Here is a 24,785-nt window from a genome sequence, read left to right as displayed (position 1 = left end):
GACTGTAAAGAAGGAAGAGATACCGAAGAGTCACTCTCTAGTCAAGTCCATCCTTTATCACTGGAACCCCATCTCTGTCTAGGTTGGAGGGTAGGGTTCACAAGATGCCAGTTCTAGCCAGTGACAGGACTTGGACCACATCCCTCTTGCCCAGCAGGAGAGTTCACACTCTCCCATCATTTCCCATAAGACCTTCGGCAGGTCAACTACCTCAGATTCTTCCATTCTAAAAGTTTTGCAGGAAATGTGATTTACTTTCCCTGCCTCCCTCTGTTGCTTCAGAGAGCTACAAAATCCTGGTGAGGGAGCAGTGAGAAAAAAGCGGGAGTATAAGGACTTACAGTGGAAACTTGCAAACAAGGCTGATCCTCACCTTTCCTCCCCTGCCTGCTCTAATTGCAAAGCCACCGGGAGAGTGGGGTTAATTGATCCTAAGTACTGCCTCTAACTCCTCATGACTCTTAATTGCCATCTGGTTTATTGACATCCAGCCAATTTTGATATAGTCAATTTTTCACAAATTTTTTAACTCAATCATAGAATAAGACAGTCATCATAAACTAAGTCCAGGGCAGGGTTTGGGATGGTTGTGGTGAGCAGGTGGTTAGAGCAATAGCCAAAAGTCTAAGAGGAAACTGAAGGAGATTAAGTAATTTGCTCGAGGTCACAAAATAACAAGAAGAGAAGCAGAGATCCAAACCCAGGCTTACCTGACGTCTAAATCCATACTTGGAAACACTTTGCAGTCCTATTAAGTGAAGAGCATCCATGAAGGTCAATTACATGGTAAGAGGCTGCCTTGAGTGATGACATCATGCATCAGTTACTTCATGACAGTGACTGGCCTCCAAGGCAACCTGAAATTCTGTATCAGGACACGGGAAACAGAGTCACCTCCCATAACCAGGAAGCCACAGGCATCCACTGAGCGATCCTGAGTGGATTTTCCAAGCACTTCAAGATCAGACTATGTAATAAAAATCTTGATAATAGAAGATGCAAATCCTTCATTTCCATCGTCATATTTAAAAAATGTATCCTGGGGATATAATCAGAGATGTACACAAATTTTACATACAAGATGTTCACTTTAGAGTTATTTATAACATAAAATGATGGAATTAAACCAATAGTCAACAAGAAGTTTGAGTAAAGTAGGCGATTCTGCCCTCCACAACTCATCCCAGGACACCCAGGAGTTATGCTGCTTTTGTGCCCTCAGTCTTATCCAGGAGCTCTGTTGAAGCGACTAGCTCTCAGGCCATCTCCTGAGGATACTGGTACTGGCCCAGAAGGAGCTGGGCTGGAGGACATATCCTGAGTGTCACCTCACCAGGATTCATGGAGTTACTCCTCCCTACAAGGCCAAGTGCCTGACCTGCTCTCCCACACCACACCCCTTCCTTCCTCCTGAAGAAAGTTCTTCCCCCACCCAGTGCACTGCCTCCCAGAGGAGTGTTCCTTTCCCCACTGGCCGAGGGGCTCTCATGCTGTGAGATGTGGTGAATGGCAGCGCCGGCCTTTCCAAGGTCATCCTGCAGGAGGCTCCCAGCGGGCTGTGACGCACTTGCACTCGTCTGAGTTTGCACTGGGTAACACCCGGGCTCTGCTCTGGGCCATTTTCATAAATAAATAGCAGGTGATCCTTTTGGATTCAAATCACATGGTAATGACGACGTACCCAGAGTGGGCTCTTGGCCACACTCATGGCTCTTGCTCCAGAGGTTAAAGGTATCGGCCAGACAAGTTCAGCGTCGGGCCAAGCAGGCTACGGGCTGAGTGCTTTTGAAGGGCAGCTGGCTTCGGCCTTTAGAAGTGCTGTCATTCCTTCCACCACAAGATGCTCCCCTGGTTGAGCCCTTCCTTGCCAGCTGCCCTCATCCGGTGGATGCCCGGCCCAAGCAGCACTGGCTGAAGCTCAGGTCCAGTCTGCAGCTGGTGTAGGAGCCCAGAAGAAAGCTCTGAAGCTGGAGAAAGGCTTCAGACTGGGAAGGATGGAGCCCGGGATGGACCAAAAAAAGCCCACTGCTTTCACTCTTCCCAACACGTGACCTGAATTTAGAAAAGTGCCTCCATCAGCACGCAGGGGGCAGCGTTCAAAGCTCCGCTGTGCGCACATTCGCTTGGGTTCCTTGCTTTCTTTCTCACTCTTTGAAATGAAAAATAAAGCCGCCTGTCAAGGCGGGTGATATGTTCAGACCTGTCACCCACACAGATTCAGGAAGACTTCAAAGTGGAAACTCCTCGGATCTGATTACATTTCGTCACAGATGGTAAATTTATGCCCTGAGCTCCCACCTTTGCCCTGAATCCTGTTCTTTAAGTTGGTGAAGAGGATATACAGTGGTGTCATTTGCAGACTAATGAGTTAAATGCCACTTTTCCCCTCAAACTTTACAGACGATCTGGATTTCAACAGAGATGAGCTGAGACTTAGCTTTTTTATGGACTCTGGGCCCTGAGAAACAGTTGCCCATTAGAAGGTGAAACACTGTGAGGGACTCCAACTTCCCTACCAGGGTGTCTGTCAACTTTCCACTGGTGCTTCAACTTGTAACCGTGGGGATAAAGAGAGTATCTAACCCGTAGGGTGGGTGTGAACAGTAACTCAGTTATTGTATTCAAAGCACTAAAAATATCACCGGAGACAAATTGTTACATATGCATGAGCTCTGGTTTCCCTGAAGAAAAAGATAGGAAGGAGGATGGAAAGGGGAGGTGAGTCTATATGCTGACTGTTCAGTTGATAACCATATGTACCCATCATCAAGTGTAAACTCTGGTGGCCATTCAAGGCCCACCCTGATCTGGCCCCAAATTAGCCAAAAGAGATGCATCTAATGGTTCTCATTCTTGGCTGTTATACTCTGAGAGAGACTGGGATGCCACTTCCTCAGAGAAGAAGTACTGGATCATTGCCCTCTCTCTGATTCTCTAATGTGCATATTCTGGGCTATGGAGCTTGGCCCTGACTGATGACGAAGGTGGTGTATTTTTGACTTTCTTTTGAGGATCTCTTTATTGCTACCCACATGGCTTCTCTGTTGTTGTGCACACCTGTCAATCACTGGTTCGTGTTCACGGTCTCAGCCAAGAAGCATTTGTAAAGGTAAGAGTCACTATGACTTGGAAGAGATGTTGAGTTCATTCCTGGGCTTCTCTCCCAGACTTTGGACGGTGCCTTCTGGGTGAGCAGAACACTGGCCAGGTGAATAGAACAGTGGCCCTGGAAGAGCTTCTCCAGGCTGGCAAGGCAGGGTGTGTTATCTCGTGCAGACAGAGCACTCATTTGCTTTCCAGATCGGTGAGAGCTGAGCCAGTAGGTGAGCATATTTCCCCCTGGTCCAGGGCTAATGCTTTGTCTCCTGGTTTTGGGCTGTAATCCAGGCAGAGATCAGGTCTCCATACACTCTCAGGGCATGGGGCTCCTGTGTGGGGGGGCTCAAGACTCTTCTTGCTCATGACCTGGTCCTATCTGATTCCTCTTCTGGAAGAGAAAGGATCCAGATGGAACCTGGTTTGATATTAAGTAGGTTACTAGTTGGCTACTGGTTAAAAATATCCCCAGAGAGACCAGAAAACCACATATTTTACTACAGAAAAAGTTTTTTTTTTCTCTACCAGACTTAAATGGAAAACAGGAAGCATTAACTATTTGCATCAAAATGTTTTGTTTTGTTGTGACACAGGAAAATAACCAAGCACAATATTACATTCCATGCTTTTAATCATTTTTTTCTATCTGTTCCATCTGCTGCATTCATTTCTCCAGTCTCATGTCCAGTGATGTGGGAGGGTGGGTAGGTGCAGGGGATAATCTTGTCAAAAGACACACTGATGCATGTTCACGTGTCCATGAAAATGTTTTATGATATTAAAGAAAATCTTTTGGAAAAGAACAGGTTCCACTCATGCTAACTAAGGAGGTGTGGGAGAAGCTCTAATTCATCATCCTGAGTGGACTTTAGGGCTCTCCATCCTCCTTCTTTTCCTCTTTCCATAGGGCACTTTTGACACAGATGAGAATCTTGTAAACACCTCACTTTGGCAGTTGTCTTTAACACTGGCCTTTCAGCCAAAAACAGGCCATTCAGCACATTCCTGGACTGCTGACTCCATCCATGACCTTAGGGAAACAGAGAAAATAATTGCTATCCTCCAGAAGCTCACAGTCTTGGGGCGGCAGGTGGACAGATCCAGAGAGAATCGCAGGAGTGCAGACTTGCTGTGAAGGATGGATGAGGTGTGGGGCTGGGGGGCTGTGTTCTTGACGACGTCTTTGCACCGTCTTCCCCAGGGATGGCTTCCTTTCTCACGGAAGACAGCCATGGCCAGGGCCACGGCAGACGCTAATCTTCATCACAGGTAGAACATTTTCTCCTGTGGGGACTATTAGTGGTATTAATCCCAGCGTTCACTCAGACTTTCAGAGAGTTTCAGAGAGGCCTTGTCTCTCTACGCAGAAACCGAGCCAGGTTCTCAATTCCTCAGGCCCCTTCCTCTTGCTCCGTGGCCTCACTCCTCAAGCTGTTCAGCAGCTTTGCTTACCTGGTTGACTTAAATGTCAGATGCTGCTGAGTTTCCTTCTCCTGGGCTTCCCACTTTCTCATGCTCACGCCCAACTTGCATGAAGTCTTCACAGCCTGCTCAGTTGTTCTCTACTGTTCTTCAGTCTCAGGAGTCACTGCCCACACCTCTCATGTGGAAACTGCCACTGACACCCCAGGCCCCGCTCTGGTGGTACGGTGCTTTCACGTGGCCATCGATCTAAAATGCTGCTGAGATTTTTCAGCACGTGTTTCGGAGCACTCTCACTGATTGTGGACACTTTGCATCATAGCTCCCCTCTCATATACGCTGTTGCATCTTACAAAACCTAGAATAGAGGATTATATGTGGTAGTTATTCCGTATATTCCTGTTTTTCATACTTTTACTTTCAAACCTATCAGTAAATACTACTTGACTGTATTGCCCTTTCAAAACTATAAAAAAAAGCTTCTCCCACACTTGCACACATGACTATAATTGCTTCTATTTACTGAGTGCTGGCTATGTGCCAGGCTGTAGATGAGTTGGATGCCTCATTTTATTTTAACCCTTGTGATAACCTGGCAAAGTAAATGTTACTATGTTAGAGATGAACGAACTCTTGATGGCTGTCATCAGAGCCTGGAGGGAAGAAGGATGCTGAATCTGTAGGCTGACTGTTAGTAGCAATCTATACCCACTGCCTAGTGTGAACTCTGCCAGGGAAGCCACAGGTTAGAGAAGAGGGGATGGCTGTGAGAGGACAGTAACCTTCGGGGTGATGAGTTCCTCCGGAATCATAGAGTTATCTTTTTTTTTTTAACTTTGTTAGTGTTGGGCTATAGATAAAACTTACTTTAAATAAAGTGATGACAAAAAAGCAGGTCATTTGGGCTTTTTTAACTCATCATGTGACTTGGGTCCACAATATGGACTTAGCACAGCTGTGTTTTTAATAATCTAAGCGAGATTAAAGGGATCCATGTTTGAAATGTGTGTTTTATTTAACAACGTGTTACTTATAGCACTTCAGACACAGGTGGGCTTCTCAGTTTCTGTTGAGGAAGCCGCATCAATATTCAGGGAGCTGCAGTTTTCACAAAATTTGTCTCTTCCAAATCTTATTAAAAAAAGTAAGCTTTAGGAGCTTCTGTGTCTCTCAAGTAAATGAACACTAATCAACTGACATAGTTCAGTTCATTTAGTTTTTAAAATAGCTCCCTGCTATTTTACTTTAAAAATCTTGAGATTTCCTAAATAGATCATTACCACCAAGTTGGTACTGACTTGTGGAGGCAATAAAACAAATAAAGTCATTAAAAATAATTTGAACAAAAGGAGTAACTTGATATTATGCCGTCTACATTTGGTTAAAATGACATTTTAAAGTTCTCTTTCATCTTACTAAACAGATCTCTAAAAGAAAAAAACGTGATTAATAAATTATCCTCCATAAATCTTATGATAACTATTATAGTCTTTCGAGAATTATGAATCCACATCTGGAAAAAGTATTTTATATGCTACTGCCTGTAAAACAGCATGCCATGCATTTTACAAGTGCACGTTAGTAAGTAAAATACGGTATGTTTTTTGTGTTCATCATTTTCCCCTCCAAAAGAAGTGTAAGCCTAGTTTATTTCACAGTAAAGAGGGCTAATAAAGTTTATATGACGCTTGTTTTCCTCCCTTACTTTGGTGCTGATGCAGTTTCACTAGGTTATTGGGAATGAGTTTTCTATCAGAACTCAAGGAAGCCTTCATTATAAGCTGAGACGTTCGATCCCCTTAGAATCACTGCACGGGCAGAAGTCAGCTGGTCCAAGGGGTGGCAGAAACATCATAGGAGTAAGCTGAAGCCGTAGGCGCCACATACCCACAGACTTCACTTTTTTTTTCTTCTTGGCTCTTGAATTTGATTCCTTTTATACTATTTTAAATACACAACTCTCACAAGCCAGTGGTTCAAAATGCAAGATTGGCTCGTTTTTGGAATTAGAAATTTGATTAAACTTAAACATTTGTTAAATAAAATGAGCAAAGTACTTTGAGAGCCAACAATGTCCCTTGGAAATAGAAAATGTTTTTTCGTTTCCAAGCAGCTGTTTGCAATAAGAAGTGGCTGGTGAGTGAAAGGGAAGGGCGCCATTAAGTGAAGGTAACCCCTCCAGAGTTTTATGGCGCTCTGCAGTCATGTGAGCGCCGTCAGTGATAAATATCACAATAGAGGTTGCAGTGTGCCTGGTTTTATTTTCATGTGGATCCTTGAATACACTTTAACTCAAGTCACAGAATACATTTAATGACCACAGAAAAGCACAATCTTAATGTGCAACAAAAGCAACCTTAGGAAAATAAAAAGATGCAAAAGTCTTATTTCTGTGGGAATAACCTGCACTTACCCATAACAGTAACACCTGTAAACCGAATTTTCTTTCGTTTGGATTTTGGAAAAGCAGCAAGCTAGACTCTACTAAAGTAGATACCAGGTTTTCAGTCTCCAGAGAGTTTTAATGCATTTATCTTTTGGGCCTTGTTTCCAATCCTGTGAGTGACCCGAGGAAGGACTTGAGATGCTGTTGGAATGGTGAGGAGGGTAAAGTTCACTGAGTCCAGCCCCTTTACCTCATGGATGAGGAATCTGAAAAGCAGAATGGGAAGGGGACTTGCCCTGGGGTCAGTAACCAGCACAGACAGGACTAGGACCCATATCTACTGGGTTTGGGTCCCCCGACTCCTACCTACTCCAGTAGATTGACAAGTGTTGAAAAATACTTCTAACTTAAAATGAGGGCCGCTTGGCTGGTGAGGAGTAGGGTTTCTGTTCCTTTAATCAGGTATCAAAAAACATCTTCTAGAGTCTCATTTAGGGATTATTGATGGTGCCACTCGTAGTGTCATAAAAACACTACTTAATCACTATGAGATGGGTAAACAGAGGCAGTTGGGGTGCACTCAGGGCACCCAGAGAAATAATTCTATGGTTCTAGGTTTCTCGACTTATTTCTTCTAATAATTAGACACGTGAGCTTGCATGTTCTCACAATAGCTCTATACTTAATCTCTTCAACGTTAAAATAAAATCAGAAAAGATATTTCAAAGCTTCCTTTTAGATAAAAGAATACATTAAGGAATTATTCCAAGACTGGCTTCAGAGTGCTACGTGGCAAGATTTGCCAGTATCTATCTACCAGTTCCAAATCCTATCCAATGCCTGTAACTGTGAATCTATCAGCTAGGTCTTTCTATGTAACCAACCACCCCAAAACTTAAAGCTTAAAGCAATATCCATTAATCTGGCCAGAGACCCTGTGGGTTGGTGATCTGGGCTGGGCTCACTCATACGTATGCTGGATGACTCTGCTTTCAGGGGTTAACTGGCTGTTGGTTGTTGGGGTGCTGCGGGTATCTGGGCACACAGTTTCCCTTTTCCTACAGACTAGCCTGGGATTGTTCATATGGTGGTTGCAGGTCCCAAGAGACAGAGTAGATGTGATCAAATCCCTTGAGGCTTGGACTTGGACCTGGCACACCATTATTTCCGTGGCATTGGATATAATTGTTGCCAAGTCACAAGGCCAAGCAGATTGATGGGGGAGGGGAAATAGCCTCTGTCCCTCTATGGGAGAAGTAGCAAAATCACAGTGCAAAGTCAAGGTAACATGGATTCAGAGATGAAGGGAGAATTTTAGCCGTTTTTGCCATCTGCTATAGTGCCTAACTCTTTTTATTTAGAACACTATGTGTTCCATGAGCCAGTGATGTTAAGACTTTTAGATTTCATGAACCAGTAAAAAATGATAATCTATAATAGTGTGGGGAGTACACCTAAATATTCAAAAATTGGTAATTTTTGATTGTAATAAGTAAGAACATTTAAAGCCAAATGCCAGTCATTTTCCATCCCCATTATTCTATATATATGAAAAGCATGATTTACCACCAAGGAGTGTAGGAAGAATAAAAAATCTCAGATTAAATGGCAATCTTAGGCTGATATTCTACATGGCTGACTTATTATCCTGGTTCGTCTTACATCTTTGCTGTCTAATGAAAACTTCATCCAGAGTGGCAGTACTCCATGTGGTGGGATTTAGAAATCACTGCTCGAGGGAGTATTTTAGCTAATGGCAGGGTGGGAAACAGCTTCTCATTTATGGCTTTACGTAGCCTTCAGTGTGAATCTGCACTCCAGACACATCTCACACACAGGTGAGTCGGAGTGAAACAGTGAAACATTACCCCAGAGATCTGGCCCCGTTGGGTCCCCTGTTTAATTTGTTAAAATATCAAAGACTACATGAATCTCTATTTTGTGGCGTAACATCGAAGCTCAGTGGCCTGGCTCTGGCCTCACCTGGACTGCTGGTAGGAGGAACTGGCCCTCAGAGAACCTGGTTCTTACCTTGGCCCTGAAGTCACCAGCTGGGAATCCTCCACTAAACCATTCACTTGGTCAAACTTGAGTTTCTCATCTGTAAAATGTCATGGTAGTAACCTTTTCCATTGTATTTTTGTAAGTATTAATGAAATAACTTATGTGAAGTGCTTGACAACAGTGTCAGGCTCCTAGTAAGTGCTCAGTATTAGACAGTTAATTATTGGATGTTTGGTTCAGTATTTTTAAAAAATGTTGTTTTGCACACACCCCTTCTCACCACCAAGTTGCATGGGAAATGCCACAGACCTCATTTTGTTTTAACTCTGGTTGAAATTAATAGGGAAAACATAGCAATAAAATCAGTATGAAGTTATAGCCACATTTCATGAAAATGAGAAAAAGTGGTTATGATTGTATAACTTCTCACAGATATTTTTACAGAATTGTATAACTTTTCTCACAACATTAAACTGTATCAGTTCCTCCGTAATTTAATCCTGGTTCTCTGGGCAGCACTTAACCTGTCATGGCTGTTTCATCCTGGGATGAGTAGTTGCCTAAGGCTTGTCTGATGCCCTAGGAACTTTTGCGGAAATTAGTTTTTTTTTCTGCTACCAGCGTTTGTGACCGCTACCCCTGTTCCTTCCTCCAAAAACTAATGTATAAAGAACCACTTTTAACTTCTCAAAGAAAGACTCCATTTCTCCTTGTTAGTACAACTGATCTTATTCTTACATTTCTCTCAGGAAAAAGAGACGAAGAAATGTAACAGAATAATGTGGTGACCTTGGTTGGGGTGAAGCCAGTCCTGCGGGGCAGGGGTAGGAAGTGGTTCCATTTAACCCCGCCTTTCATCTGTCCTTGAAGCTAAGGGGAAATTGCAGGTGATTTCATTTAATCTGTACTATTTTGTACTTTCTAAATTTAGTACAATCAGAATCCATTATTTTACAGTGAGAAAAGACTCAAAACAAGGAGATCTGTAACTAGGTGATTTGTGTCTACAATGAGCTCTTTTTTTTTTTTAATTGAAATATAGTCAGTTACAATGTGTCAATTTCTGGTGTACAGCTTAATGTCCCAGTCATGCATATATATACATTTATTTATTTTCATATTCTTTTTCATTAAAGGTTATTACAAGATACTGAAATATAGTTCCCTATGCTACACAGAAGAAATTTTTAAAATCTGTTTTTATATATAGTGGTTAATATTTTCAAATCTATTAATAATTTGTATTAACGAGTCCCTTAGTAGCTGTTGTTAAGACAAGAATACATGCCGAAGTCCTTCTTGGTTGCACATTGGAGTTATAAAAATTTCAGTGTACTATGGAATTAACAAGGCTTTAAAACTAAGATGAGATGATTTTTCCACAAGTCTATGTATATGGTAGCCTGTCATCAACTTTTTTTCCCACTGCTCTTTTTATCCAGTTGGCTTCCCCAGTCTAAATCTGAGTGGTTTCCATTTGAGAGAGAGAGAAGTAACAACACACGTCACTGTTGTCACTGCTGTGGATGATCATCGTGGGGCCTTATTTACACTGGTGACTTAGCACAGCACCACACTGCTGACTTAGCACAGCACCTTCTTCTCCACGTTGACTGGTGGGGCTGGTTTCCTCACCTCTGCAGTTGCCCTGCTTTCTGACTCCTGTGAAGTGCTGAATTAGTCCACCACTCAGAGAAGGCTTGCACAGCACTGGAGGAGTTCATTCCTTCTGTAGCTATCTTATTGTTTTCTTAGTGTCTTCCTAAAGATGTAATTCTTGCCAAAAAAACAAACAAAAAAACCCTCAAACTTTACTGAAGCTGAAGAAACCACCTCAGCAGCTTTCTTAATTCTGTCAGCATTCATGACTCCTTCTCACTCCTTTATCCCTTCACCATGAGCATCTGTGTGAGCGTGTACCGCACATATGCTATTTCCTTCTCATTTTCATTTGGAATCTGGTGTTCCAGCTTGTTATTCAAAGTGATGGCTAATGCTTTTTTTTTTTTGTAGCCACTATTCGCCTGGAAAAATGAAGTAACAGTAGACCAATAGATAAACCTGAGAAAAACAAAGGGAAGGAGGATGTTACGAATAATGGTGATAAAATTAACTTTCCCATATTAAACTGTTAATTCCCTGGACTAATTTCACAAGCCTATGACTGGGAATGTGACATTTTACCTCTATTTCTACCCTTCTTCTCTCTGTCTGTTGAATTACAGAATCATATATGTCTGAACCTTATTTGGATTTTTAAACTTTGATTGGCAAGCATACATCGGTATCATTTTATTTTTTACTTTATTCAGAAAGTAAGTACCTTTGTGATGAGGTGGCATGCAAATCCTTTACCATACAGAAAACCAACCTTAAATACTATTCTCTTTGAAATGGAACTGACCTCCATGGATTAGAAGGGAGGCAATAAGAAAACAAAAATGCCTCCCTGAAACAGAACCCAGAATCTAAAACCAGTCATTCTCTTGAGGGTTGAAAATGTTTCCTTTCAAATTAAATTAAACTTGTGTTTCTACCATTATGGTTTTAGCAATGGAAACTTGATAAAGATGGCCATTTCTCTGTTTCCAGATGGTCCAGAGGACCTGGATCCTCCCCAAGCAAACTGCCCACGTTCTGAGTAGCAATCCTCTAATAAAATTAGCTTCATTTCCTTTAGTGACACAAGTGATGGTTTGTTCAGACTGAACCTACACATCTCCTGAGGTTAAACAGCACAACTCTGGATATATATTCTTCCCCCCACCCCACCCCCAAGTCAAAGTGTTTACATCCGTGAGATAACTTACAACTTTCAAAATACATATCCAGAGTTGTGGGTAGAATTTGCCAGGAAGCAGAAACAAGGAAGACCTCTGTAGGTGGATGACAGTCTGGCAAAGGTACAAGTTATGTCATGTGTCAGTTAAGAGATCTCAAGGCTGCGCTGAGTGTTCATGTGGACAATGTGGACGAGGTTGGATGGGTGGAGCAGGCAGCTTCTAGCATGGCTCCCAGTGATGCCCAGCTTCTGGTGTTAGTGCCCTGGTGCAGCTCCCTCCCCTTGAGGGTAGGCTGGACCTGGTGACTTGCTTTTAACCAGTAGAATATGGCAAACGTGATGAGATGTCACAGTCATGATCAGGTTATAAAAGACCGTGGCCTCCTTTTCCCTGACCCTCTTTCTCTGGCTCTTCTTGCTCAGATGAGGCAGGCTGCCATGTCATGACCTGCCCTATGGAAAGGACTGTATGTCTAGGAAACGAGGGTTGTCTCTAGTCAATAGTCAGTAAATAACTGAGTCTCTCATTGCAACAGGGCACAAAGCATCCCCACCCCTGTCCCCCAGATTCTCAGACAAGCGTGTAAATGAGCTTGGAAGCAGATCTTTCCCCAGGCAGGCATTCAGATGGGACTGCAGCCTCAGCAGACACCTTGATTTAAGCCTGTGAGAAACTCTGGAGCAGCGGACCCACGTGCACTGGGCCCAGATTTCTGACCCACAGGAACTGTGAGAGGATAAGTGTGTATTGTTCTGGTACAACTTCTTATGCAGCAATGGATGTTGTGTTAGGGTCAGAGATCAGAGAAAAAATTATATATCTGTATCTAATCTATATCTATATCATCTAACTCTCTCTATATATCTAGAGTATTCATGTGATTATAGAGGCTGGTGAGTCCAAAATCTTCAGTGTGGGCCAGTAGGCTGAAGACTCAAGAGAGTTAGTGGTGCAGTTTCAGGTGGAAGGCTGGTAGGTAGAGACCCAAAGAAACTAATGGGGCAGATGAAGTCTGAAGACTGTCTGCTGGGGAATTCCCTCTTGCTTGGGGAGGCTAATCTGTCTGTTCTATTCAGTCCTTCAGCTGATTGGATGAGGCCCACCCACATCATGGAGGACAATCTTCTTACTCCAAGTTCACTGACTTAAATGGCAATCTCATCTGAAAACACTCTAAGTTGACACATAAAATTAACCATCACAGATGTGAAGGCACATTTTAAAGATGCCTTTCAGAAAAGTTGGCATCAACATTCTGGGCAAGAGAGAGCACGTTTCAGTTCTTCAGCAGGCTGTAGTATGAAAGAAGTAGCGTTTGGGGAAAGCCTGACACTGTTGGGTGAAGGCTCTGACCCCGGCATCTGATGAGCTATGGTCCTAAGGCTACTCTAAGAGTCTCCCCAGCCTTGTTGGACACTCTCTGAGGAGTGACAAGATTCAGGTCACTCATTTTTCTCTCAGTTATAAATTTAGTTAGGTCTTAGCTCTCAGGCCACGGTAGATAATTTTGAGAACTTGGGAACAGATAATTACATTTTAACCAATTTGTTAGAGTGCAGATACCCATGTGGTGCCCACTAGGTTACAAAAGAACACAATACCAGCATCCCTGAAATCCCTGTGTGGCCCCCACCAGATCATAACTCTCTATCCTCCGTCAATTTTTATTATATATTCCATAATCAAAGAAATTTGGAAAACGTTAATTAAACTTATGACTATCAGTGGAACATAGAGTGTATACTGATTGCTCAAGGTATATTAAGATTTTCTTTCTCAACTAGATTAAAATACTCTTAAGGGCAAAGGTCTTGTCTTATGCTCCTCTTGGAGACCCGTAGCTTTATGCTTTAAGCATAGATGCCATGATGGTAGCCACCTCTGGCAGTTTAAGTCAGTGACAGGAGCAGTCTCAAAACTCAGATGGAATTTGTCAGGAGGTCGGATGTTTGGATGAGAAAACATATGTCTGATTGGGCCCAAACATTCCTCATAGCCTTTTAGTCTTTAGGGAAAAAAATTGTCTATCAGTAAAGAAAAAGCTAAGAATAGCCAGTCTAGGCTCTATCTTGTATAGACAGAGTTGGAATAATTGGGACCCTGAGTCTTTCATAACTGTTTAAAAATAACAGCTGTTTTTCCATGCTAAAAAGTTCAGCACCTAGGTTGATGGCTGCATTATGAGAGTTAATAGGCATCAATACCAGACCTTACTTTAATTAGCTGTGTGTGTGTGTGTGTGTGTGTGTGTATGTGTGTGTGTGTGTGTGTGTGTGCGTGTGTGCGTGTGTAGAGAGAGAGTTTCAAATATCAGGGGAAGTTCTGAAGGTCACATAAGTGCAGTTGAAGCCCACTGTCCTGCCTGCCTGCAGCATTTTACCGGATGATGAAACTTCTAGGCTCCATAAAAAATATATTCTGAATTTTTTCTATAAATTTTAAGTGTTTGTTTCATTGTGGTCTGCTGGCACTGGGATTGGGTCTGTCAAGGGTGTAATAAAAATGGACATAATGCTTTGAAGTGCCAAGAAAAACAAAAACTAAACAGAAGCTTGAGCAGGCTAAAATATGCAAACGAGACAAGGGACCTTATCCCAGCCGCAGGGTCGGGGGGGCTGGGGGTGCATGGGAAAGGGGGAGCGGAGTAAGTTGCAGGATTGCAGTATGCGCGGATTGCAGTATGCGTGGTGGGAACACTTGCACATCAGGCAGTGGGGCTTTTGATGCACATGTCCAGCTGCAGGTTTCGTCGAGATTGATGTGCTTTGATGGCCACTCCTACCTTGAAGTTTCCAAGAGGAGTCAGATTCTGATGCCAAGTTGCCTCAAAACAGATGGGCAAGGCTTTTCCATGGAGAGAGAGCACCAAGGTGAAATGCCACATGTCAGGAGAAGGTATTTCAAACTTAATTCACAACAGGCAGAAACAATGTAGAAGAGTAAACTGGCCTGCAGAAATTTCTGGTGTGAACATTGAGAAGGAACCCAAAGCCCTTTCCTTGGAAAGACTGCCCTTTCCAGCTCCTCTCTCTGGTTTCCGGAGTTCACCTGTTGTGAAACGCTAGCATTTATTGTGGGAAAAGGGCACCAAATAATATGTTTTCACCCCCTGAAAAAAAAATCTCTGTTTTCATGAATTCAGCGTGAGACCAAATATGTCATCACTTTTCCTCAGTGCTGCAGAAGGGGGAATTCTTTCAGCTGTCTTTATTGGAACGGAGCATGTTTTCACACTACTTTATGTCAATGTCTCCCATTTTAAGCTTTTGTTTTTATTGGACACTTCGGACTTTTTCAGCCCAAATTGTACATATCCAAAACCCATTAGATTGTAGGCCAGACGACTGGGCCAGGGAATAGCTACTTCTTCCCAGATTTGTGTCACAACTGATTGAAGTAGAGATCCAGACGCTCCACCTGCATCGTCTCCAGTCTTCACTCCCGGAAACTCTGCTCTTTCCCACGATGGTGACCGTTGGTTATGACAATCGGATCCATTTTGACTAAGTCTTGTATTTGTGTTATTTAGAACTTTAAAAAGACTGTATTCCACTGAACCATGAATGTGTGTGCATTAACACCACTGAGGCTGCAAACCTGTCCTGTGGACTGCCATCAGGAGGAGGAAATGGTAGGGTTCATAGGTGCTGTGGGCGGAGAAGTTGCAACACAGATGGAAAGCATGAGAAGTACCTTACTATGGATGGCTAAGAAGAAACAATGTCTAAATACCACTGGGACAAGTGAATAACTGACAAAGTGCAAAATGGAAACAACAACAAAGTTTCAGATTTACACAAAACACTAAAGTGATTACAGATATATTCATAAATCAAATGTAACACATAGCACCATAGAGGTCTTCCCTACCATGGGATTTACAGTTCCAAAGTATTATTCACAATTTTGAATTCATAAGCATTGTTTTACACTTGCTAAGGGCAAGTGTGATCCAATAAAAAGAACCCCTGTTTTAGCTGCAGAAAATATGGATTTTAATCTAATTTTATTCTTTGCTGTGTGACTTTGGGTAAGTGACTTAACTTCTCTGTATTTAATTTTCCTCAGAGTGAAATGGAGATAACGACAGTTATAGTCATTAATATAATGGGTAAATGATACAAAATGTGAGAAAGCATTTAGCACTATACCAGTCACATAGAAGGTACTTAATACATAATTATTATAGGAAAGGACAAGAACATGAACTTGGCATTTCTGTGTGAGGTATATATGTGCTATGTACACACAAATGGTTAAAGAACAGATTTGAAAGAGACATATTAGGGTTGAGAATGTAAGCACAATGATGCCTGAAGGGACACAAGGTGCTTGGCTTCTCAGAAGGCTATAGTCTTCAAGGATGGAGAAGACCACTGCCCTAGGTTCTCTTGTCCTTATGCGCGGTTCTTCCACCCTAGTTCCCATTGTGATGAACAGATGAATCACCAGCTCACTGCATAGCAGTCTTCCCAAGCCAACACACATCTGAGTTCAAGCAAAAAGACTTTTCAAAGAGTTGGAATCAGTTGTTTTGAAAGCATTCTCATGGAAATATCTGGCCTTAGGCAGAGGGAGAGTAGAAAGGTGGTGTGGATCTGATGGTCAGCCACAGTACCTCCTCTTTGCCTCCCATTAGCCACATTCCTAACCCGCCATGGACAGCACAGTGCCAGGACCACCTTTGTCATGTAGGACTGAGGCCCAGGGGGTCGGAGGGGAGTAGCGCCCACTGTGCAGCGCACTGTGAGCTGAGGCCAGTGTTTCAGAGCAGGGCTCTGTTCACGTAGACCTTCTTCCTGTCAGCGAGTGCTTCTTTTCTCGGTTCTGCCTGACCCACTTTTCCATCTGGGGGGGGGGGGTTCATATTTATCCTTTTGCCTTGGGCCCCTGGAGTTTATTCCACAGATATTTATTGAGCACCTTCTGTGTGCAAGACCCATGGTTATAAGAGGAAAATCCATCCACGGCTCACTTCTGGCTCCAATACTCACATACACTGCTCCTTCGGCCGACCGTTTTGCCACTGCCTTTAACAGCAGATTAGATTTACTCACCTTTATTCCATGGCCGGCTTCGTGGCCGGCTCTGCTCCCAGCAGGGCGGGCGGTGAAGAGGAGGCACAGAGCTGGACTCAGCCTCCTCCTCAGGAGGACGGTGTCGCCGGCAGGTGTCCAGTCCCTTTCTGAGCCAGCTCCATGGAAACGTGTTGTTCCACGAGGTAGAGGAAGGACAGAGGGACTACAAAGGAGGAAGCTGGGGAAAGAAAAACAAGAAAGGCAAAGTCATGGCCAGAAAAAGGATGCTGGCTGCTATTTCAGACGTGTAAACGAGACCAGGATTGGAGGAGCTGGCAACGAGCTCAGGAGTTCGAAGGCAAGAATGAAATGAGCTAGAAATCCCTTTTGTGTCATGTTTGATGTATGTTCCAAGGGGATGTTAGGTGGCTGAACGGGGAACATAATAAATTCTACTTGTAAAATGTTAAATAACCTCATTTTTAAGACAGTCATAGATAAATCATCCGGAAGTCATATTTTTATACTTATAATTACTGTATGATTTATACAGACCAAAATTCTTATAGAAATTTTAGAAAGATTCCTCATTGTTCCAGGGTTGAAGGAGGGCTTTCCGGGAAAGGTTAAATTTGAACTTGATCTTGAAAGAGAAGTGAGACTTGGAGAATTAGAGAGGGAAGCTGACTGCGAGGTGCTTTATTCTACCCTCGGGCAAATCCCTCGCCGGCCTTGTTTTCCCAAACGCTGCAGCACTTGAGTTTCCATTGACAGGTGCTCAGCAGAGAAACCTCCAGGGTGGGGACCAAGTCTGTCTCCCCATCCTCTGGCCCCTGCCTGAACCTAGCCTGTATCCGCCCACAATCCCCTCAGTGCATCAGGCCCCTCTTTACTCACCTCTCCTTGAAGCTTCTTTTTATCAGCACCATGGAGACAACCACTAAGCACCTTCTGGAGCCCAGGGGTCTGCATTTTTCATCACTCCTGCACCTCCAGTTCTTTTGCAGCAGGTGATACCTAAATCCTTTCTGAGATCCCAGATCTTTCTCCGGCAGCCCAAACACACACCTTGTGCTCTCTGTGGACTTTATCCTCCCAGTTAGCCTGCCAAATTATAAACCTCATCTAATAAGCCTCTTCCCTCCTCAGCCCACAGTTCCTAATCTTCCTCTCAAAAAGCACAGATGCAACTTAGTCCACAGGCTTTTATTGAGCACTGACTGTTCGCCCAGACCTGCACTGGGGCTGCACCATAGATCTACAGGTGCTCAGATGTGAAAGTCATGTGTCTGCATTTGACCTTGACCACAGCACCTGGAGGTTGATAGGCAAGGCGGGTGTTATGACATTTACAAAAGGGAGGAGTGAGCTGCAGGAAGGTTTAGTGACTTGTACGATTCACACGACTCACGTGGCGAAGCTGGGACAGAACACCGAGTCTTCGGACTCATGATTCTGTACTCCTTCTCCACTGGGCGATCCCACCACCACTGTGCCTCCTAAAGACAAACCTGACTTTTGGGATAGAACCTGCTATCATGCTTCTATTTCAGATGAATTGAGGGCGGGAAAACTTAGATAACTTACTCAAAGTTCATTGAGTAAGTGGTGGAGGTGGGACTTGAACTCAGGACAGAATATGTGCAAAAGCCATGCTGATAACCATCATGTAATCCAGATTACATGATGTGTAAAGGAAAGGAATTGTTCCGTATGACTTTGAGGCAGAACTGACACCCGTCAGTGGAAGACAGAGGGTCTTGTGCTCCGTCGCAATGGAAGGAGGAACCTTGTCACAGAGGAGTGTTGAGTAAGGAAATGACTAACTCTGTGAAACAGGGAGCACCCCAAGACCGGGGGTGCCTAGGTTGTTGGACGTGCTGCAAAGTAGCATCCTGCATTGTGTAGAAAGTTGGGGTAGGTGGTTCCTGAGGATTCTTCTAGTCTTGGACTTCTAAACGTCCATGAAGTCAGTGCCTACCAAGGAATTTGTAACAAAAAATAAAGTCGTGTTAGAGTTCCATATAAGTATCCTGGAGCTGGGAGACAGAAAAGCCATCTTCACTTTCAGGACATTCCCTTGAAGGTTTAAGGACCTGTGATTAGTCACTTAGTTTCAGAATGCCACTGGTCCCACCGATGATACTCAATGTGTCCCCTACTCCTGCTCTCTGTCCGTCCCTTTCTTCTCCCTCTGGGCCTCTGTGTCAAACTCATCCAAAGTTGACACTTTTCTCCTGTTACCCACACTAATTTTGGGGAAAACTCCTTCAGAAAAGAAAAGAAAAGAAGTGAAGTTGACTTCTTTTTGTCCTTAAGACTAGGGTACCTGAGCTATTGCTCATGTTTGTGTTTGGTTTAGGATCTGATCCAAGGTGACTTTTAATCTCTGTATTGTAGGAATTTAGTTCCTAATATGTCAGCTCCATCCTGCTGAGTGTTCCATCAACACCCTTAACCCAGTTATCAGCAGAGACCTTGACCCCAGACGGGGAGTCCCAGATGGAAGCCAGGACATTGCTTTAGGACAGACTATGAAAAATGTGTGTAAGATGGAAAAATGTGAATTATGTGTGAAACAAACAAAAGCACCAGGCAACATGGAATTCATGTCAACAAAAAGCTTGCTGCAAGCTGTTGCTTGCTTCTAAGGGGGAAACGGACTCTGATGGCCGGGGAACAGTAGCAGGGAAGGACTTTTTGCACGAGTTGTGGAAACAAAAGAGATGACCTGTTTTGACTGTAATTGGCTTTCAAATTTTTAAGCTCTCCTTTCTGCCTGGACCCACCTCCCTCAGCATTTGTTGTGCAGCTGGGGAAGTCACTGACTATTGAGCCAGTCTGAGCCGTGGGGATGGGAGTAACTGACATCTTTAATATTTTGACATATTCAAGAGAAGAGAGAAAACAGTCCAAAGGGTGGGGCCTCCAGCTGACCTTCTTGTTGACTATCGACCAACTCCACGACTGGATTGCTTGGGTGAACAAGGGAATGGCCAAGTTCTCAGGAGGATTCACGCACTGGAATGTCTAGCTCACATTCCAACTAAAATAGTATATCTAATGATATTAAACTACATAGACTTTTGGTGCCACCAACTGAAAATGGTGTAAGTACTAGTTTCCAAGCTAGCTGCAGAAATCTAAAATTATCATTACCTCACCGAGAGATATTTCTAGGTAAGAGACAACCAATGTACACATTTTTTAAAAGCGAATTATTTTCAGTTATTTAAAATGATTACCCTCTTCCTCTCTGGATCACTGCTGGAGACCCAGGCATCCAAGTGCCATAGACTTCTCTGTCAAATATAATAAATAATACAGTAATTATGTTTGGGGTTGGGGGGTGGCTCACGCCCCTCTAGGTTGGCTCACAGCCACCCTTGCTACCACCAGAACTGCCTTCCTAAGGTATTCTGGGAGAAAGAGCCCTGTGCAGTCCAACTGGCAAGTCTTTCACATAAATACGTCTCCCTTTACAAGGCTGATGAGATTCTGCGGCCCTTAAGCCACAGCCTCAATCCAAATCCATGACCACCGCCACACACTTGCACGAATGTGGGAGGTACCACTTCTTGCTCTCACTTTTCCAAGTGGCTCCTGGGGCTCATTGCAGCCTTTTAAAGAAAGATTGAGGGAGGCGATCTGTCAGGTCTGCTTAAATGAGGCACCCGAAAATAAAATTTGCCTTGCCACCAAGAATATTCAATTGCATTCCATTCCATTTAATTCAATACATAGTCATTGAGTGTCAATTATATACGAGGTACTAAGGGCCTGCCTGTAGCCTGGGCTCATTTTAACTTCTTCTCATCTCCTTTCTAAGCCTTCATTTCTTCATGTATTATGTTGTTGTACATGATACAATTCCCTGTAGATTCCTGTGAGCCTACATAGTGCACCTTGCCCATTGGTACACGGTGGCACACAGTAAATGCAATGTCTCGTGTCCTCCTCCCGTCTCTCCAAATGATCAGAAACCAAAGTCCAGGAATCACTCCAGGCAGGAGCAGGAGATCTGTAGAGAGTGTCTTTGATGAAGAGTTCCTTCTCAGGACCACATTGCTACATTGAAGTGGCTGGATTATACTGCCAACTTCATACAGTTATAGGGGAATTAAGAAAGAGAATGTCTGAAAAATGCTAAACACATCTTGAGCGACTCATATTTCATGCAGTTTTATTACTATTATCCATCTGTCATCTATGGATCTTTCTTTCTATCTATCTATCTATCTATCTATCTATCTATCTATCTATCTATCTATCTATCTATGTATCATCTATCAATTTGTTATTACTGTTTATTTTCTTGGTCTGAAACCTCTTGGATTCTGGAGGTCTGGTTGCCCCTCTACACTTCTGTTGTGACTTCCTGGCTCCTTACAGAGTTTGACTACTCCTTCATTTGTTCTTCAAACATTTACTGAGCACCTGCTAATTGCCAGGGACTTTACTAAGTCCATGGGTCATGAGCACAGATTGGGTCACCAAAAACTGGTTATAGGTGGGATCCCTGACCACTAACAGCATATGGTTTGTTGAGGAAGCCAGAGAAGTAAGCACATCATATCAATATTGTGTAACAAATGCAGGAGCAGAGGTCTGGGTGGTATGGTGTGGAAGCCTGTCACTAGTGACCAACAAGTCTAAATTCTGCCACCAGACTCTGCTTGAAAAGCTGGGACTACTGGGCTAGCTTCATCCCTGGGGCAGAGGCAAAAGCTTCTTCCTCCCTTTGACTCCAGAGCAGCACCTTCTGAGCACCCATGCCTGTGCCCAGGCTCGCTGCCGGTTTTCCCGTAGCCGGCCTTCCCTGCGGGCCACCCCACACAGCGGTGTTCCCCGGGGGCTCTGAGGAAAGCCCAGCCCCTGCGGGGCCAGGAAGCACACCCGTAAATAGACAGTGCTCCCAGGAAGACTGACAAGGGAAGGAGACCAAGACCACGCATCTCCCTGCTGTCCATCTGCTGCTCTCGTGTCCACCCATAGGGAGACAAAACAGCAAGGTTCATGCCAAGGCGATGAGGGCAAGAAAGTCTGTGAAGCACTGGGCAGGAAGTGATAACCAGAGACACTGAACATCCATGGCCCTCTATTTCTGGCCTCTGGTGTAGAAGACGATGCTCTGAAACACCAGGCCAGGCTTTCCCTCAGGGCAGGAAATCTTCCGCATCATCCCAGCAACATTTTCAAGAACTCAGACTTAGAAGTCGTGTGTGTCCATCCAGGCTGGGGCTGAGCTGGGATCTGGGCACACCCTGTGCGACATCTCTCCTGTCCATTCCCTCCTACTGTCTCTCCCTCTGGTCCTTAACATCCCCGTTAACTTCCTGGCCCACTTTGCTCTCCCTCAGGAAGCCCTTAAAGTGGCCCCAAATCTCATGAAAAGCCAAGCAGTTTGTTCAGCTTTCAGGATTTTCAAAGAAGCAAATATTAGCTGCTTTAATGAGGCACACATTCCCTTTTTTTTTAGACTTTTTTTCAGAGCAGTTTTAGGTTCACAGCAAAATCGAGGGAAATTAGAGAATTTTCCCATATATTCCCTGTCCCAGTACATGCACAGCCTCCCCCATCATCAACATCCCACACCAGAGTGGTCCATTTGTTACAACTGAGAAGCCTACATTGACACATCATAATCACCCCAAATCCACAGTCTACATTACGGTTCACTCTTGGTGTTGTGCAGTCTGTGGGCTTGGACATATGTCTAATGACATGTATCCATCATCATAATATCATACAGAGTATTTTCACTGCTCTAAAAGTCCTCTAGGCTCTGCCTGTTCATGCCTCTCCCTTAACCCCTGGCAAACATGAGCTTTTCACTGTCTCTGTGGTTTTGCCTTTTCCAGAATGTCATACAGTTGGAATCATACATCATGTAGCCTTTTCAAATTGGTTTCTTTCCCTTAGTAATATGCATTTAAGGTTCCTCCAAGTCTTCATGGCACATTCAGTTTTTAAACTTTCACGCAGACAATGTTAGATCCCAGGAGGGTGGTGTCTTCCCACTTTGAGAGACCAGGAACTCCTGAGGTGATGAGAGCACACAGATCAGGCCAGTGGGTCTGTACATTTGGGGGACTGGTGGGGAGGGCGTGGCCCAAACTCCTTAGTTTTACAGCTGAGGAATCTCCCAAACCCACTCTACGCTGTGTGGAAACTGACCTCAGGAGGAGAATAAATGAAATTAATTCCTTTTAGAGGAGATTATTGAGTAATTGAAACAAAATTCTTCAGAAGGGTCCTCCTCCAGTGTCCATCATTAATAATAATAAACCTGGAGTAGTAATGATGGAAGCAGTCAAAGCACAGCGGTTATAATGCTAGTTTGCTTGTGTACTGTGTGTGCAGTTGATACAGCCCTTCAATATCTGGTTTCTGATTGGAGCCCACAAGAATGATGGTGTAGATGCAGGAATGAGACCAACAACTCCATTTTTCAGATGAGGAGGCCACGTTTTTCTGTGGCTGTGGGACATAGTCAAGATTACACAGCTGGTGTGCATGGCAGGACCCAGATTCCAGTTCAGGTCTCTGACCCCAAGCCCATTAATGTTTCTAGTGTGCAATCGATCCAGCTCACATGTATGGAGCAACTACTGCGTGGTAGGCCCTGGACTGGGGCATGAGAAAGGGGACCCCCTGAGGTGGTTGGTACAGGCACACACAAATCCCTCAGGCACCAGGTGCCATGCCTGCAAGTCCAGTCATGGGGCTCAGAGGCAGCAGTGACCACCTCACAGTGGGTATCAGGGTGGGCTTCAAAGGAGAGGGGTCCCTTAACTGGGGCCCTGAAGACGTTTAGGCAAGCTCGTTACTACAGGGGACTCTTGCATGTGACTTTGTACGATGCCAGAAGGCTAAAATGTTCAGGTGGATGAGAAGGGGGTCACGAGAGAGCTGTGGTCACAAGGCTGCTACTCAAGTCTCATCCATGCCCCTTCTCACCTCCTTCTCAGCCTTGGCCAGCTCTGTCTCTGGCTCAAGGTGGTCTGTGCTGCAGACAAGGCACGTTTTCAGGGTCAGGGGAGGTGGCTGTGAGCTTGGTAGGGAACTGCTCCTTCCAGGGCTCTCAGCACAGGCCTCCCAGCTGTGTTCCTCAGGAGGAGGCCATCGACCTGCTCCCAGGCCTTGCTGTGATGTCAGGAGGAGCCCAGACTCCTGAGCTGCTCACACAGCCCCTTTCATATGGCCCTTTTCAGATGTGAAGGATGGACACAGAACAGAAATTGTTGGAAGGCCTGTTTAGCGGAGGGTGTAGGGGAGGAGGGGGGGACACTCCAAATCCAAAGCCAAGGCCCTCTACACTCCGCTCTGTGGCAGCTCATCAGTTTTCCCTCTTCTCACCGCGTGGGAGCCCGTGTGCTCCTGCCTGGCTGGCCGCATCTGTTAGCAATGAATGAAGACAGGGTGGTGGAGGTGGGGCTGGAGGGGGGGCAGGAGGAGAGTCTACTTAAACAAAATGTGTTTGCTCACACACATAAAACCACAGGCCTCCTGGAGGCAAGCACCCCATCCAGGCCCCCTCATTCTTGAATTTGTAATCAGGAGCATGTGATTGAAGGATTGAAGCCTTTATGTCTACCCAGAGGGCCTCCGGGTCCTCGTTTCTTACACATGAGGGGCTTGGAGGTTCTCAGGGCTTCCCAGTGCCGACATCCTGTGTCCAGTGGGGCGAGGGTCACCAGTCCACATGTCAGAGCCCGCCCATTCTTACGCGGGCTGGAGTGCTGTAGGACGCACGGTGTCTCTGGCCCAAGAAAAAGGAGCCTGGGTCTTCTCTGGCTCCCAAAGGGTGAAGCTTTGAAAGTGTCTACTCTGGAAAAGGGCTCCCTGCCACCTGCAGGGAAACATCTGACCTTCACCCTAGCATTGAACTCCTCCAGGGTCTGATGTCTGCTCTCCCATTATCCCCAAACTATATTATGTTTACTTGAAAACCACAACCTCCAAGGAAATAAGAGGTAAGAAAAGTGCTAGTGGGGCAAAAATACACTTCAGTGTAACCACATCCCTCTGGAAGGCTGGACAGGTGAAGGCAGTCTGGTATACAGAAAGAAGAAA

At 44.4% G+C, this 24,785-nt stretch overlaps 1 long non-coding RNA gene across 15 annotated transcripts in view; it reads left to right on the top strand.

Annotated features, from left to right (window-relative positions):
• The window catches only part of LOC106730486, a 283,593-nt gene that overhangs the window by 92,785 nt on the left and 166,023 nt on the right, over nucleotides 1–24,785 (top strand). The window lies entirely within an intron of this gene.

Source organism: Camelus ferus, chromosome 15 (genome assembly GCF_009834535.1).
Source record: "Camelus ferus isolate YT-003-E chromosome 15, BCGSAC_Cfer_1.0, whole genome shotgun sequence".
Lineage (NCBI taxonomy): Eukaryota > Metazoa > Chordata > Mammalia > Artiodactyla > Camelidae > Camelus > Camelus ferus.
The sequence above is the reverse complement of the archived record's forward strand: the minus strand, read 5'-3'. Positions and strand labels throughout refer to the sequence as shown.